The sequence below is a fragment of the Rhamphochromis longiceps genome, linkage group LG23, assembly GCF_057381845.1.
Source record: "Rhamphochromis longiceps isolate RC_006_pf linkage group LG23, R_longiceps_female_GT1.1, whole genome shotgun sequence".
Lineage (NCBI taxonomy): Eukaryota > Metazoa > Chordata > Actinopteri > Cichliformes > Cichlidae > Rhamphochromis > Rhamphochromis longiceps.
In genome coordinates, this window is record NC_140578.1 from 39,841,140 (window position 1) to 39,858,532 (window position 17,393).

Below are 17,393 nucleotides of genomic sequence, written 5' to 3' on the forward strand. Positions count from 1 at the left end.
TCCGGGGAAGTCTGGGTTTGGGGTCCGATGTAGAAGAATATATATATATATATATATATATATATATATATATATATATATATATATATATATATATATATATATATATATATATATATATATATATATTGCGCAACAAGCCACAAGTGGCTGTGGATTAAAGAGTTGCCTTAAATCAATGTCCTTGCCTTAAAGGTTGGTCTCTACATCCACCAGGCTGTTACTGAAGCCGAGCCAGGACTTCTTATGAGAATTTCTGAATTTCAGAGGGGGGGGGGGGGGGGTTGGAAAGCATGTGACTACCAAGAACTCCAAAGCAGAGTCTTTAGGGAAAAAAATTGTGCATTTACCTCGCACAAGTTGTACAATAAACTAATTTGAAGCCTTCATGAGTGCAGATCTCTGGTGCGTGGTTCTATTATTTTATTTAATTAATTATTTCAATTTCAATTATTGGCCACTTAACAATAGTTCAGCCAATCAGCGGTCAAGAAGCAGACCTAGTGCTTCAGAAATACATATTCACTGACATCCTGTTTTTTACTACGTTTTTCTATTGAACATTTTGGATTAACCCCGCCCCCCCCAAAAAAATAAAATCTCAGAATCGTAGATGCAGGTGTGAATGGTGTTCTGTCACCTGATGATTCACTGCTTAATCTCTCATTTTACAAGACTGCAGGCATTGCTAGATCACTTATCCTTCTTATGGGGGAAAAAAAGAGGATCCCTTGTAGACACACATGGGTGACATGTCTCGGGACTGAGTTGCTACAGGACTCGTGGCTCATCCCTTTTGTTTCATGGATAATGTGCCACATGGGCATTTAAGTAACCAGTGCATGCATTTTCAGTCTTTCCTACTGTATGCAGCAGTATATCATTTCATTAACCCCCCTCCCCCCAGCAGAACTCATCTTTACCAAGCCTGTTGGTGATGTTCCCACCCTGCACTCAGCCTGAATGAATCCTGCAGCAGTGATGTCAGTCCGGTGGCACGCTGCTGTTTTTAATTGAAGAGCTAACAAGAGTGAATGGTGTCATCTGCAGAGGAAGGAAGCCTGGGAGATTTGTACTCCTGCTGCTGCTGCTGCTGCACTGTGAAGCCAAACGACTGGCATCTCTCATCTCACACACACACTCTCACTCTCTCTGCAGCAGCGACTCCACACCGAAGCACGGGCAGCACGAGACACACACAGGCATACAAATGGGCACCCAGGCTGTATGCGCACGTACATCACACTGAGGAACACAGAAACATCAAGCGCTTACCTATGAGCTCCATCCAGACTGTTAAAGCCCAGGGCAACCCCCACCACCCCTCCCCTTCGCTCAGACGCAGTCATCTGCCTCTGTTAGTCTTCTTCTCCTCCTCATCTCTACCTCTTCACTCACTTTCTTCTTCTCCTTCCTATCTATCTCTCTCTCGCTCTCGAGGTGTTCCCCCTGTGCAGCTCTCCTTGGCTGTTTCTCTCTGTCTCTGCTCGCTGCATCCTTCCCTCTGTCTCTCTGCTCTCCACCAGTCTCTACACGGATCTTTTAAGTCTACCAACCTCTTCACTGATCAATGGACAGCCAGCGAAGCAAGCCCTGCTGCCTCCACCTCCCCCAGCTTTGTGCGTGCATGCATGTGTGTGTGTGTTTGTGTGTGCGTTTCGCTGCAAGGAGAGGAGGCTTCCAACCCACACACCACTCTCCAGAGCTCTCAGCCTCCACACTGCCTCATCAGTTGACCACTCTACACCCCTACGCATCAATTGCGTGCATGTGCGTGTGCACGCCTACACACAGCAGGACCATTAAAAGCTTACATTTTAGTGTCACCTGAAGTAGATTTTTGGTGGTGGCGGTGGGGGAGTGTGTATGTCTTAAGAAGGGCAGTAAGGTATCCTCAGCAAAGAGCTCCGAACACCTGTGACTCATCTCGATTCCCACAGAGCAGCCTTTAATGGGTGCAGATACATCCATCGCTTCCAGAAACCAGGTGGATTTTCAGTTCAAAAGGTACCTGCAGGCCATCTGGGCAATTCTGGTGAGCGGCTAATCTTGTTAGGATGTTCTCAGTGTAACTAAACACAACAGAAATACCCTCATTTGCTCATTTTTTTGAGGAGGGGGTTTGAAAATTTACCCAAGATGCGCAGAGAAAAAAAATTGAAATGTTCCCAATTTCGAAGAGTTTCTAGAATTAAAAAAAAAAAAAAAGTCTGATTTAGGGGGGGAAAGGAAGGCGGCTCAAGCCATTTTTTGATATTAAGAGAATCTGAGCAACCTGCACTGCAACAGGGTTATAAATAGTGATCTAAATTCATCCTGCGCTGACTGCCATGTGAGGCGGAGAAGCCATCGGATGAGAATAAATGCAAGTGATCCAGTGGCGGCCTCACGAGGGGGTTAAATCTAATAACAGCAGAGCAATGGCCGGTCAGAGGCCTCAGACTGCTACGCTGTGACCAAGCTCGGAGAAACAGCTGTTCAGAGCTTTAAAAATGATAAAAGAAATATTTGCCTTCTATTACATTTTTGATGTTTCCTGCAACTGCAGCTGCAAATATCAGAACTCTGTAATGAGCAATGATTACATCGTGGCTGAACGAGCAAGGAATGCTGACTGACAGGTGACAGGTACTATTCAAAATTGCAATGATAATGAGTGCTTAGCGGGAAAGATGGAGGTAAAAATTAGCATGGAGCATAAATTCAGAGCCCTTTTTGGTGTAATTACAGTCACGTGTACATTTGCCAGTGCAAAAATGGCCTCCAAAAAGAGGCCGAAGGCCATACTGTACTAATACTAAGAAAGGTGGATGAAGCCTGGAGCATCACCTCAAAAAAAGGCATGTTTGGTAGGAAAATAAGCCAAAATATGACAATAAACTTTCAGTTTTTTTGCCCTACTGTCTTACTAGTCAACAGAAAACTGACTGGATGACATCGGGTTGAATTCAAGGCTTCTTTTTTTAATGGTCGTCTTTCAGGTCAGGAATACTTTCAATTTTTCACTTTTTAATCAGGGAAGTCTTTTTATGGCAGTGACTGACCTACCAGATTTACCCCTGGAAACAACATCCACAGACATCTTTTTGTTTGTTTGCTGGCTTATCAGAGCCTTTTCATTAATAAATAATCGTCACAAAAATGACGAAGATGAGCTGTGGACAAATCAACTCAGGCTGTGTTTTGGGAGGGATTTTCTGAGGGAGGGGGCAGAGCTGTGGAGATCGGTTCGGGTCCTGCGTGGTGTTGACAGGAAGGAGTGTGGTGATGGAACAGTTTGTTTAGGTGGGTAAGTGTGTGTGTGGGGGGGCTGTGAGTAAAGAGAAGGACTTTGAAATCGATCCACTGCGGGGCAGGAAGACAGTAATACCAGAGGGCAGGGGTGATGTGATCAGGAACTGGTGAGCAGGCGTACTGTACCGTTCTCAATATACTGGAGTTTATTTAGGAGCTTGGATGAAGCTGCAGTAGTGACTTGTGGACGAACTAAAGCATAGGATCACATTTTTGGCTAGAGAGAATGATGGAGTGATGGAGCGAGGCAAATGATGTATGAAAAAATGCAATCCTCTCTTTGACTGACATGGTGTTTAATGATTTGGGATTAATGATAATTATGTGTGATTCAGTTTAATTGAATTTAAGGAAATCTTACGTGCAAACTACAGGAGACCATGTCTGTGAAGGTTCTCAGTCATCCAGGTCATCGTAGTCAAAGGAGCTTGCCAAGAAAAGCGTCTGGACTTCTTTAAGTTGCTTGAAGACGTTTCACCTCTCATCCGAGAAGCTTCTTCAGTTCTAAGGTCAAATGGTGGAGAGTCCCAGATACAACCTAGTGGGAGTAACCCCCCACAGAGGGACAAAAGGACCCCCTGATGATCCTCTAATCGCCTGAGCCAAGGTGTGTAACTGGGTGTGGGTCCCAATCAGCCAGAGTTTCGGGTGTGTTCATTGTGAAACCTGGCCCCACCTTATCATGCGAATTCCTGAGGTCAGATGGCCCAGGATGTGAGTGGGCGTTAAGGCGTCTGGGAAGGGATCTCAAAACTGGATTATAGATGGCAGACAGTTGGTGTCGTAAACCACCGCCTCTGTTCAAAGATGGTCGCTCAAAGTGGACATAGATGGCTTCTTTCACTCCTCTTTCAAACCATCTGTCCTCTCTGTCCAAAATGTGAACATTGGCATCCTCGAAAGAGTGTCCTTTATCCTTAAGATGCAGATGGACTGCTGAGTCTTGTCCTGTGGAGGTGGCTCTTCTGTGTTGTGCCATGCGCTTGTGAAGTGGCTGTTTGGTCTCTCCGATGTAGAGGTCTGAGCATTCCTCGCTGCACTGTACAGCATACACCACATTGTTAAGTCTGTGTTTTGGCGTTTTGTCTTTCGGGTGAACCAGTTTTTGTCTGAGCGTGTTGCTGGGTCTGAAATGCACTGGGATGTCATGCTTGGAGAAAACTCTCCTGAGTTTTTCTGATACACCGGCTACATAGGGGATGACAATGTTGTTGCGTCTGTCTTTCTTATCCTCCTTCGCTGGTGTCTGATCTTCTTTTCTGTGCCTCTTTGCTGACTTTAAGAACGCCCATTTAGGATAGCCGCACGTTTTGAGTGCTTCCCTTACATGTGTGTGTTCCTTCTTTTTTCCTTCAGGCTTAGAGGGAACATGTTCTGCCCGGTGGTGTAGGGTCCTAATTACTCCAAGTTTGTGTTCCAGAGGGTGATGGGAGTCAAAGAGGAGGTACTGGTCCGTGTGTGTGGGCTTCCGGTAAACTTCGATGTTCAGGTTGCCATTCTCTTCAATGTGCACAGCGCAGTCCAGGAAAGGCAAACAGTCGTCCTTTGTGTCTTCCCTGGTGAACTTGATGTTTTTATCCACAGCGTTAATGTGCGCAGTGAAGGATTCCATTTCTTGTGTCTTGATTTTGACCCAGGTGTCGTCTACATATCTGTACCAGTGGCTGGGTACTCTTCCTTTGAAAGAGCCGAGAGCCTTCCTTTCCACTTCCTCCATGTAAAGGTTGGCTACAATAGGTGACACGGGGGAGCCCATGGCACAGCCATGTTTTTGTCTGTAAAAGCCTTCGTTGTATTTGAAATATGTAGTGGTGAGGCAGAGGTCTAACAGTGTGCAGATCTGATCGGGTGTGAAGTTGGTCCTGTCCTCCAAGGAGCTGTCTTCTTGTAGTCGTTTTCTGACAGTCTCCCTGGCCTCTGTGGTGGGTATGCAAGTGAAGAGAGAGACTACATCAAAGGACACCATGGTTTCATCTGGATCCAGGGTAAGTTTCTGGACCTTGTCGGTGAAGTCGGTGGAGTTCTTGATGTGGTGTGGGGTGTTCCCCACGAGAGGAGCAAGGATGGTAGCAAGGTGTTTAGCAATGTTATAAGTGGCTGAGTTTATGCTACTGACTATGGGTCTGAGTGGGACAGCTTCCTTGCGGATTTTAGGAAGTCCGTAAATGCAGGGTATGGCATCCCCTGGGTAAAGGCGGTCAATGATTTTGTCCTTTTCAAAGTCTTGAAGGCAAGCTATAACTTTCTTTTTGTAGCTGCTTGTGGGGTCTCGCTTTAAGGCTTCGTAGGTATTGTTGTCACTGAGGAGAGTAGTGATCTTTGTATGGTAATCTGTAGTGTTTAGGACCACGGTGCATCTTCCCTTATCAGCTGGTAAAACAGTGATGTTGTGATCTTTGCTCAGGGAAGCGACGGCCTTCTTTTCCTGTATTGTGAGGTTGGACGGAGGGACTTTGGCACTGGAGAGGGTGGCTTTTGACCTTAGAACTGAAGAAGCTTCTTGGATGAGAGGTGAAACGTCTTCAAGTAACTTAAAGAAGTCCAGACGCTTTTCTTTGCAAGCTCCTTTGACTACAGGAGACCATGGCAGTTTGCTAGCAACCAAAGCAATGGCAAGGTTTTTGGTGCAGCACCTTCTTTGTGATAGCCAGCAAAACTCCAGCAACCAGATGCCAACCAGTCTGAGAGTACACAGTTTTACCTAGCAACTGGTGGTTTCCAACCAGTCTGTGTGACTGGTTAGAACTCGTTACCTGAAATACACATTTTAAGGGTTTAAGGATCTTTTACTTAAAGTTGCCTTGAGATAGAAAGTGAAAGAGGGCAAAGCCTAAGATCGCCTGGTGGAGGACAGTGATGGCAGAGAGGGTGGAGCAAGCACTCAAGACTACGTCAGCTCTGTCAGGTCCTTCTTGCTGTGAGGCAACAGTGCTAACCACCGCAGCAAACCAAACTTATTTAATACATATAAAAATACAGAACGTGTATGATAAAACTTGCACCCTTAGCTGTAAATGCACTACTATGTTTTAAGATGAGGAAGAGGATTAACATGTGTTTCTTTTAAACCAATCATCTTACTAGCTGCGGCATAGGACGGATATGACCGCTCATTTAGTTTCATGCTTTATTGAAGGCAACAAGGCCAAAACGTTAGCATGTTTGTTGGCACGGCCGAATAAGTTGGTGTCCCCAAGACCCCGTAGTGAAACTTACAATACAAAACTGAAGGACTTTTAGCTTTCTAGACCTGTAGAAAGCTAAAAACAAAAGATAAAATCATCTAAATATATGAGCGTGTGATGAGATTAGTCTCTCTTTTTGGGATTTTGGTAGAATTTATTAGAGTTTAATATGAGATGACCAGGACAGCTGCAGCCATGATTTCTGCAGATGAACACAAGCTTTCCAAACTGAAATCTTTGGCAGGTGGTGAAGGTTTTCTTTCTCGCTCCATCTACTCTAATTTTAATTTATTGAAACGGTTGATTAGTTTATGCAACGGAGACGACACTGATGTCAGTTTTGTTTAATTATAGAGTAAATCTGTCCTGCCATCCTAATGGAAACCTTTCGACTGCAGCAAAGACAAAGGTAGCAGGTGGACTTGCCTGCCAGCGTGCATTTAATCGCCGTTTGTGTGAATAAAAAGCGAGAACATTTTGAAAAGCAGATATTCTGCAGGTAGTTGTCGATGCTTGGATGATTTTACAAGCTGAAAACAATTTTAATCTCCTGGAGATCGTGGATAAAAAAGACAAAAAACAAAACAAAAAGCAGACTACTGCGGCTTCCATGATGCTGCGCTACCAGGTGTTACTCTGATGTATTTCTGTGATAATAGTACTAGGATAGTTTGTCCAATTCATCACACGCCATGGCAGTGAAAATCACAATATCCAGCTTAAAGGGAAGCTCCCAACAGGCTTCATATAATAATACGCTTGGCCAAATATGAGTGAATGTGCTGATTAGAATCACACCCAGGCTCTCAGAGAGGTCCAGGTGCTGTTAGGTGCCCAATTATAATGCCTAGTGTTTTTTTAAAAGTACGGACACTTGTAATAATATTAGCCCGAGCGCTGCCCTGACCTACCCACAGGGCTAACCCAGGACCTGTTTCATTAGTCCACTAGCAGCACTACCAGTTATGGAACTCAGTTTTTGCATTGAAAAAGTTAAAGGATAGCTTCAGAAGGGAGAATTTGCTGGGCAGTACATTTAAAGAAGAGTAAGTCAGGCTATATGTCACTTATAATGACCACTTATCTCCTCCAACGCTAAAATTTCAGCATTGCCAGTATTTACTCTGAAAAACTTAGAGGTGAAACATTGTGATTTTCCTCAAAGTGAGAGGCAGGCTGGTGTGCTCTTTTATCATCTCTCTATTCTTGTATTGTTACCAACTTTCTCCTCCCGCTATGTGTGCAGGAAACTGTGATGTGACAATAGAAAGCCAGCTACACAGTAGTGTCCCATTTACCGGCATGGGACAGCGTGGGTTGAGAAACATCATTACACCTGCATTTATTTTCCAAAAAAAGAAAGGATGAACCAGGGCCCTCAAATTTATCACAACTTGAAGCCCAGAGTTTAAAGCACTACTCCGGCCATTTAGTCCTGACATTCCATTAAATTAGGTGACAGATGAGACAGTTTGAAAACATAATGGCTGAATTTGAAGCAGAAGAAGCTGAGATATCTGAGCTTTGGTCACAGCCCTGATACCACATTTATGTGAAAATACATGCACTTCCTGTCACGGTGATGCTTCACTACTGCTCTTTTTTAAAAAGAAAAATGCTTGAAAAAGAAATATTGCAAAAAACAATGTTACCAGCACCGTGGTCAAGCCCAGCCTTCACTGGTTTCATTACTTTGGCTGATTACTCAACAGAGCAAGATTCAAATCGAAAACAAAAAATTTTCGTCGAGCTGTTGACTGTCGTATTCTAAGCGTCCCTGCTGGCGTACCCCAACAAACAATTCAGTTTTTTATAGTCATTGTTTAAATAAATGCATAAACTCTAACTGGCCAGTTTGTTAGCTTAACTCTTCATTAATGCAAATATCTAATGAGCCAATCACATGGCAGCAAGTCAAAGCATCACTACTGAAGTTCAAATTGACCATTGGAAAGGAAGGGAATGGAAAGGAAAGGAAAGGTGATTTAAGTGACTTTGAAGTTGGTTGTTGGTGCCAGATGGGCTGATCTGAGTATTTCAGAAACTGGTCTGCTGGGCTTTTCCCCGCACAGCCATGTCTAGGGTTTCCAGAGGATGGACGCAACATGAATGAATTTACAATACATCAAAACCTTGAAGCAGATTAGCATAGCATGCGCTACTCCTGTTAGCTAAGAACAGGAAACTGATGCTGCAATTCACTCCAGTAAACAGAAGGCTGAACAAACATTGCCTCGTCTGATGAGCCTTTCTGCTGTGACATTTGGATGGTAGGTTCAGTGTTTGATGTAAACAAACCATGAATCAATTCATCCAAGTATCGGTGGATCAGGCTGTTGGTAATGCTGGTGTAATGGTTCAGCTCAGATCATTTGCAATTGGTTTCTTAGACATGACAGTAAGTTCCCTGTACTCAAAAGGCCTCCACGGTCACCAGATGTCAATTTAGCAGAGCGCCTTTGGGATTTGGGGTAAAACTCATGGATGTACAGCTGACCAATCTGAGACAACAGCTGCCATGTAGAAATGGACCAAAATATCTGCAAAATGTTTTTAGTACCTGGTTGGATCTATGCCATGAAGAATTATGGCAAGTTTGAGAGCAAAGGGGGGCCAACCCAGTGCCAAACAGGTATACCTAATGAAGTGTGTACCTTAGTGCAAAGCTCTTGTTTTTCTTTCAGAATGACATTTACAACACTTCAGAATGTTGTACATGTAGTTTCAGACTACATGTTCATGGAGCTTTAAGCTGCATTTGCGGATAGCACAGTGAGCTGTGGTCACAGACAGTGGGCCTATGCAGTGATTTTCATGGCAGAATCATGTGTGTCTTTTGTAGAAATTTCTCCAGATTTCTGAAATCATTTGACCACACACTGTTCTGTAGATGATTAGATAGTCTTTTTTTTAATGCCCAGTCATGTTAGTGACTGTTTACCAGTTAACCCAATTAGCTACAAAATGCTCCTCCAGCTGTTTTTTTTGTAGTACCCTTTACTTTTTCAGCCTTTTGTTGCCCTTGTCCCAACTTCTTTCAGATGTGCTGCTGATTTGTTTTCTATGCTCTGTTGTGAATAAAATCTGGGCTTAAGAGATTTGCAAATCATTGCATTCTGGGTTTTTTTTTTACATCTCAACTTTTTTGGGATTGGGTTGATATATGTGTAGGACTTTTATTGTGCAAGGTAAGCAGAGGAAGTAGTGGCATTTGTGCACAATTTGGGTTAGTGGTACAAATCAGGACATAAAGGGAACCCAGAAAATGACAAAACACACAAAAGTTCTCATGATGCAACATAGCAGCAGTTTTTTTTCCTCTTAAGCCCAAGCTCCGATGAGCTAAAATATCCAGATGACATCATTGTGATGTCATTAGGTTAGGTGTAACTTATTCAAATAGCCATATATTTCAAAGGAAAATGTTAACAACTGATTTGCGAACAGTGACAAAGCATATATGACCGAGGCGAGCATATTAATGTTGTATCAATCTGAGCCATGCAAAAATGTCACACATCACAGTTACATGGACATTTGCAGATCCTAAACAGATTTTCCTGATCACAACCTCAGTGAGGATATGATCTGGTGTGCATGTAAAAGCACTCATTTAGTCATAGTGTAGGAGAGGTGGTTCTGTAAACTGCCTGTCTGAGCCCGAGTCATTTACATAGGTAATGGTAGGGGTAGTGCTCAAAAATGTGTGGGGGTGGAAAATATACAATCCTCCACCAGCATACAAAAACAGCCAGGAAGAGAGGGAGAAAGAGCGAGACATGGAAGAAAGACAGAGAGGCAGAGAGGGAGATGTAGGTGTCAGGCTCCTGACGCACTCTGAAATGATGGGTAATTACATTTCAAATTACCGATGGGAACAAGAGCGAACTCCCTGACATTGGTGCGCAGGGAAATGCATTAAGAGTGTTGAAATCAGTGCGCAATAGGTAATTTCTAGAATTCCTGTGTTTAGGCAGATTTGCATAGCTGAAAATACCAGCTTAAAGGGCCACTTCACCGAACAACAAATCAGATTTACTTTGCATACTTACTCATTTTGGATGCTTCCCCGAACTGTACACCTTGTTTCAGGTTGGAGTTTGAGTTTTGTGAGAATTAGCAAATTTGTCTACCAGAAACAAAACCTCAGGATGCTGATTGTTTCAAGTGCATTAATTTTGAAGCTGCTGCAGGACAGATTTTGCGTGAAAACCCAATCGTGTCATCTGCCTAGTTTTAATAGAACAGAGAAATATTCCCCAGGTGGGACTGCAGGATTAGTTGTGGTGGTGTAGTGTAATAGAAACATAGTTGCAGCAGAGACTTTCTTGTTTACATCAGGCATTTCTTATTAAACGCAGCGAGTGAGTTAAATTAGCTTCTTTCTCATGAAACATAGTACTTTATAAGGTTACCATGCTAACATGTGGTTAGTAAACAACAGACTGTATATAAAAGATGGAGGTATCCACTGTGACGTTACTTTTTGATTTTTGAGTATGGATCTGAACAGTGTTGGGCAAGTTACTTGAAAATGGTAATTAGTTAGTAATTACTGATTACTTTTCCAAGAAAGTAATCCTGTTACTTCACTGATTACTTATTTTCAAAAGTCATTAGTTACTTTATTACTTAGTTACTTTAAAAAACCTGATACACAACCTGAATACATATTAAAGCAGCAGACCTTTCAGCCCAATTCTATTTTTTCTGCATTATCCATCATATAAGATTGAATCAAATGAAAACGTCTCTGTTTAAAAATTGTTTTATTAGTTTTAATCGTTTAAATTTGTGCACATTGCATCACTCACTCTTTCAAATAGATGTAGGTAAAACACAGCAAAAAATAAATAAAATTAAAGATTCAGCAGCACTAAGTTCTGTCGCTCTTAAGTCTATTTTCACCTGTTTAGCAGGAGTGGGGCCAGTGGAGGTTTGCCTGGTGCCGCAGCGGTCATGTAGGTGGGGGGGATCTGGGGGTTTCTCTGTGAATGTCACATTCCCGTGGCAGCGTGCTAGGTGCTCGCTCAGATTTGAAGTTTAATTTCTCACTGTAGAAAGAAGTTTTCTTCCCACGTGTACAGCAGACGCTAATGTTTTTGTCACTTTTTACAGAATCAAAGCTGCATGGTCGTACTCTCTCCTACACTCCATATTATCCATTGTTGATCTGCACATGTCTGTTACCACGGATGTTGTATGCTCATGCGTCATTGTCAAGAGACACTCTCACAAACAAAATCACGGTTTAGTAACGCAGTAACGCACCTTGCTTACGGGAAAGTAACAGTAATGTAATTACAGATTACAGCACTGCCCATCTCTGGATCTAAAGCCTTAAAAATTGCCATCTTGGGATAAGCCTCCTGGGGAGGCTGATCCATGACTGATAGTGTTCCTTTGTGTTTTTCTATCCAAGTATGCTTTTACTGGGCTGGCAGTGTCTTTGACAGGCTCTTGCCTTCTAGACACTTATCAGATGGTGTTGGATCCAAATCTGATGATACTTCTATATGTTTATAATTTCATCAGTTTTTAAAGATGTGTTTGATTTCTTCCTATTTATTAACAAAATGAATTTCAGACACTGTTCATCTGTTATGGATAGTTTTTAGCCCAGACACTTCTACCTTCTACCTACACTTGTCCAAGGACACACCGTTCACCATGCTGATATGCATCAAGTTGTCAGGTCATAACTCTTTGGGAATCATCTTGTTGGTGCAAAAATACAATTTTATGTCTGTCAAACGGTGTTATCTTTGGATTCATAAAGAATTGATAAAGAAAGCTAAAGAAATGGAAACAAATGAGGTTTTTCGTGACAGGTTGCTAGTAAAAAAAGTATCTAAAGATCCATCCATCCATTCGCTTCCGCTTATCCTTTTCAGGGTCGCGGGGGGCGCTGGAGCCTATCCCAGCTGTCATAGGGCGAGAGGCGGGGTACACCCTGGACAGGTCGCCAGTCTGTCGCAGGGCCAACACACAGGGACAGACAACCATTCGCACTCACATTCACACCATTCACACAATGGCAATTTGGATTTTCCAATTAACCTATCCCCTTAAGCTGCATGTCTTTGGACGGTGGGAGGAAGCCGGAGTACCCGGAGGGAACCCACGCAAACATGGGGAGAACATGCAAACTCCACACAGAAAGACCCCGGCCTGATGTTGGAATTGAACTCAGGACCTTCTTGCTGTGCGGCAACAGTGCTAACCACTGTGCCACCGTGCTGCCCTATCTAAAGATACAATTTAAAATGGATTATTTGCTAAGGCAGACATTTTTTGTGTTAAAATGATTCATGGGTCAGTGTAAAGTGGCTTAACAAAAAAAAAGCATTCCTCTGAAAATGGTCAGGTACAAGGATTAAACTGAATATCAGTGAAAAAGGAACCAAAATAAACATTAAAACAAACTTCAGAGAGAGCAGTGATTGTACTCAGGTACTGTATCTATACAACTTTACCACATACAACCCCAAAATATTATCATTCAGTAATGAAAACGGTTACATTTCAGAAGACTGGAGGTCGTTTGCTGTGGAATCTTGGATTTGCAATGATTTCTGGGATGAGTAGTTCCTTTAATGTTAAAAATAACTTTGTACACATTCTTGTAATTTTGCAATTTTCTCCTGCCTGTTTTTATTTTTTTAAATCCAAATTATTCACCAAATGTTTTTATGGTGATTATTAGCTTGGCCCAAGGCTTAAAACTCCTGGTTTTAAATGGGGGTAGCAGGATGTTTTCATATTTTTTTTCTATGTTTACAAAGAGAATACTAATGCTACATAAAGTATTTACATTACGACAGCATATGCATTTATATTTTATATGCATATAGCTATTGCGTGCATATTCACCTATGGGACATACTAACTTCATAACAGCAATTTTATCTGTCTAAAAAAATGGTAACATGTATTTTGTTGTTATTTTCACAATTTTAATTTTGAAAGTTACCTGAAGTATTGATTCTGGTGACATCCTAAGTTACCAGCTAGCTTGGTTAGCATGGAGCATCATAGCGCCCTCTACCGGACCTTGATCCCTAGCAGACATTTTGACCTGTCCTAGCAGGAAAAAGGATTTTTTTAAGTAACTCATTCTGTGTAGAGAATTCTGATGCTGAGATAATTGATCTGAGAAGAGAAACTGTTAACCTCAATTTGGCACCAATCCTGGCGTCTACACAAAATGGCACGACAATCCATCCAATAGCTGCTGAGCTATTCTACTCGGCACCAAAGTGGCATTGATAATGTAGTTGCCAGCAGTCTCTGGAGGGTTTTCCATGAGTGTGTTGTGAGTCCTAATGATAGCACTTAATATGATTTTGGTTTCAAATATTGGTGTTGGATGTGCATTAAAGTGCCTACAGTATTTTTAATAATTACGCCAATTTGAGAGCATTAAACACAATTATATAAATTAAGCTCATCGATGATTAAAGTTTATTAGAGTTTCCGTACAGCTAAGAGCTCATCTGTAACTGCAGTCACCAAAGCTTCACCCCCACCTGAGGGGGGAAAAATACATATACAACAGCTGCAAAGTCTGTAAATTATTTTGCTACTAGTAGTGAACAGTGAACGTCAGGTGAAAATGAATTTTTTTAAGGCACCAGGAGATCGCAAATAATTTATGAGATTCAAAATCTCAATACCACTGAAGCAAGTCAAATAAATATTGAATAATGCTTTTGGCCTTTTGGGGGATGGCTAAAACCAGATATTGTGCTGCAGGATAACTCCTCAGCACATGTTTGTACACCAGTCTGAGGTGGGCTGACAGATTTTTCAGTCCTCTATATTTCTTTTCATTTTTTTTAAGCTCCCTGGCTCACTGGTCAGATTCTTGCTATGGAATGTGGTGTGGGACAAAAGGAGTGGAGATCCAGAAACTCAGTGACCTCCTGGAGAGGTCTCTTTCTCCCTCTTCCGTTACTCTATTTGTGTCCCAGTCTGTCTACTCTGTTCATAGCTTGTTTTCCCTCCCTGCGTTTCTTGCTCTCGATCTGTCCATCACTTACTTGTTCACTCTGTCAGGCTGCTGCACTTTGATGTGGCGCTGGCACAGGTACTCTTTGCTTGGCCTCTTTCTTCATTCTTTCTGTTTCCTCACACACATACAACATGGCTATATTCTACAACAACACACACTGGTGCATGCACAAAATCACACAAACCTTAAGCACAAGCTTTTGCAGGCAGGAATGTGTGGGAATCTCCCTCTGGCTACCTCTGTAACCTGCATCTGAAGCTGGTGAGGGGCCAAGAAGGCAACAGACCCAGGAGACTAAATGCAAATAGCGGAGAAGTTGGTAGGCTGCCTGGCTGAGATCAAAGATCCTCTCCGCATAGCTCAACTCTACTAGACATGCATGAACAACATTTGCTTCCACACACAGTCTGCAAGTGCGTGTTTTTGTAGGTGTGCAAGCGTGCATGTGCAGCGAGTGCGCACGTGCAAGCATGCTTGCATGTGTGCGTGTGTGTGCATGTGGGCAAGCAGCATTGTGGGGGTGCAAGTGTGAGAGCAGTAACGTTGGTTTTAAGAGGAGTTCATACTTTCAAGGAATTTGTGCTTTTGGCAAATGAGTCACGCTGAATAAATGATCGCTGACCTCGGAGGAAGCAGTTTCAAACACAAGCGCTCAGGTAAATAAACAAGATCAGTCAAACATTTTGTGTCTCTGCATAGAAATATGTCTCTAATTATGCCCCGAAGCTTTAAAATCTTTCATCATCACCCGTGTCTTTCGACAGGACTGTGGGAATCGATAACAGAGCGCAGATCTTGCTGGTGTGCGTCCACCAAAATGAAGCTCGCCGGGTCTGCGAATCACATGGATGTTTTTAGCTGGTGTTCAGAGGATGAAGCTGCAGGATAGCTATAGAGACACCGAAACGTGAAGGCAAAAACCACAGAGTGAAAGAAGGAGCAGCTCTGATATTTCAGAGCATAATACACAATCACTGCAAAGCTGTGAAAAATGATAAAAGCCTAAAAATACACACCCAGCCTCAAACTTACATTTAAATTACTCATTTGTGCTGATGTTCTACTCTGTCTGTGTGATGGACTGAAATGTAAAAAACATGAGGAAACAGACCAGCATACCATCAATAATAATGGTGTGTTTTTATTTAAGAGCAAACCTTTACTGTGCAAACCAGTGAAAAGACCTCAAAAAACAAATATATAAAGAATGTCTTCTACATGTAAAAAAATAACCTTTGTAAAGCTCTCTCTTGTTCAGCTGTAGCCTCAGGTTATTCTGACACAGAGCAACTGCATGCTGTAATAAAAGTGTTTGTACCTCTGAAGAAAAGTGCAAAAGAAAGTTTTTTAAAAGCTTTCTGACCATCAAAGAAGCTCTTTTCACAAAAATCTTGGAGAATCAACATTCAAAACATTTTATATTGTAAAGTAATATCAGATAGTACATAAAGAATACAGTACCATTACAATAAGTATCACAATACAAGTATTTTTCAGTAAAAAAAGAAAGAAAAACAGCAACATTAAAATACAGGCTCCCTTTAATGTGCTGAAGTAATGTTCAGTTACAGAACAAGAATATCAGTAAAATACTGTAAAGCAACAGCAAGTTTGTCGTATTTACCTTAGAGTTCACTTAATCCAACAAAGTCCTTAGAAGGGCTCGCTAATTAACTGTAATTCTTTTTATGGGAACTTACAGTAAAAATAAAGGTCTGTCTGGAATACAGTGAAATATGTAAGTGAGGTCATTTAATATACTGTAATTAAACAATACTTTACTACAACCTTCTGCCCATTGTTAGGATTAAGACTTAGCACCTCTTTACAAATATCCCAGTAAAGGTAGAAAGACAGGTTTATTAAGTCCCCCGTGGTCCACTGTGGCACTTATATTGAAATGCATTCATTTCTTACGAATGAGATTTCCCATAAGATTTGAATTCCAGCATAAGTTTTGTTTTGACTCTTTCCCTATAGCAGGGCACCCGCTGCTCATAGCTCATATAATCATGGATTAGCAATTCGGTGAGATGATAGCATCAAAGTGGGTGTGCAGCAGTCAAAAATATTGTATTAAAGACAAACAAACAAACAAACAAAAAACATATCCAAAAGACCTGATTCAAAATAAATGTAGGTTTAAGGCACTTCCGCTATTAATTATCATTATTTATGATATATTTTGTGTTCGCTGCTCTGAAGTCCTTTTTAAAATAAAACTTTATTAGGAATTAGACTGTAAAGCAACATTGTGAGAGAAGTTTTCTAGGCTTGAATCATTTGAAAGTAAAAACTAGAGAATATCAGGGTATGAAAAGCAGGTTTTACGTAAATAAAACCTGACATAAAAAACGTATATTTTTGTATCGCTCATCGTCATTTTTACAAAGTACCATCTGTTAGTGCATGAGGTCGGTAAACAAATAAAACACTGCCTGTTTCCCAGTGTTTTTACTGAAAATATATTTATATATATATTTTAAAAAAAGTTTATTTCTTTTTTTTTTTAGTTTATTGGGACTTGGTCTGTTATATAACGAGCAGAATCAGTTGTTCTTCATTAATATGCGAACAATGCAGCAGAATCATTTACTGGTGATAGCAAGCCATATGGTGTGATTATTAAGCATATCTCAGGGTGTTGTCTTTTCACTGTTACTGTCAGAGCATTAAACTAGAATGAGCAACAGCGTAAAACCCAAATGTGGATGCTAGAGGCTCAGCGAGAAATGAGAAAACAATCAAGCTTTTCATAATGTAGGCATGAATAAATTAACCTTTGCTGTTTCAAAGGTGGCTTTGCTGTTTTAGAACAGTCAGACTGTGCACACACATATTGGAATTTGTTTGCCACCTTAGGCAAAATAAGCCACTAGATTTCTGCTTTTAATTGTATT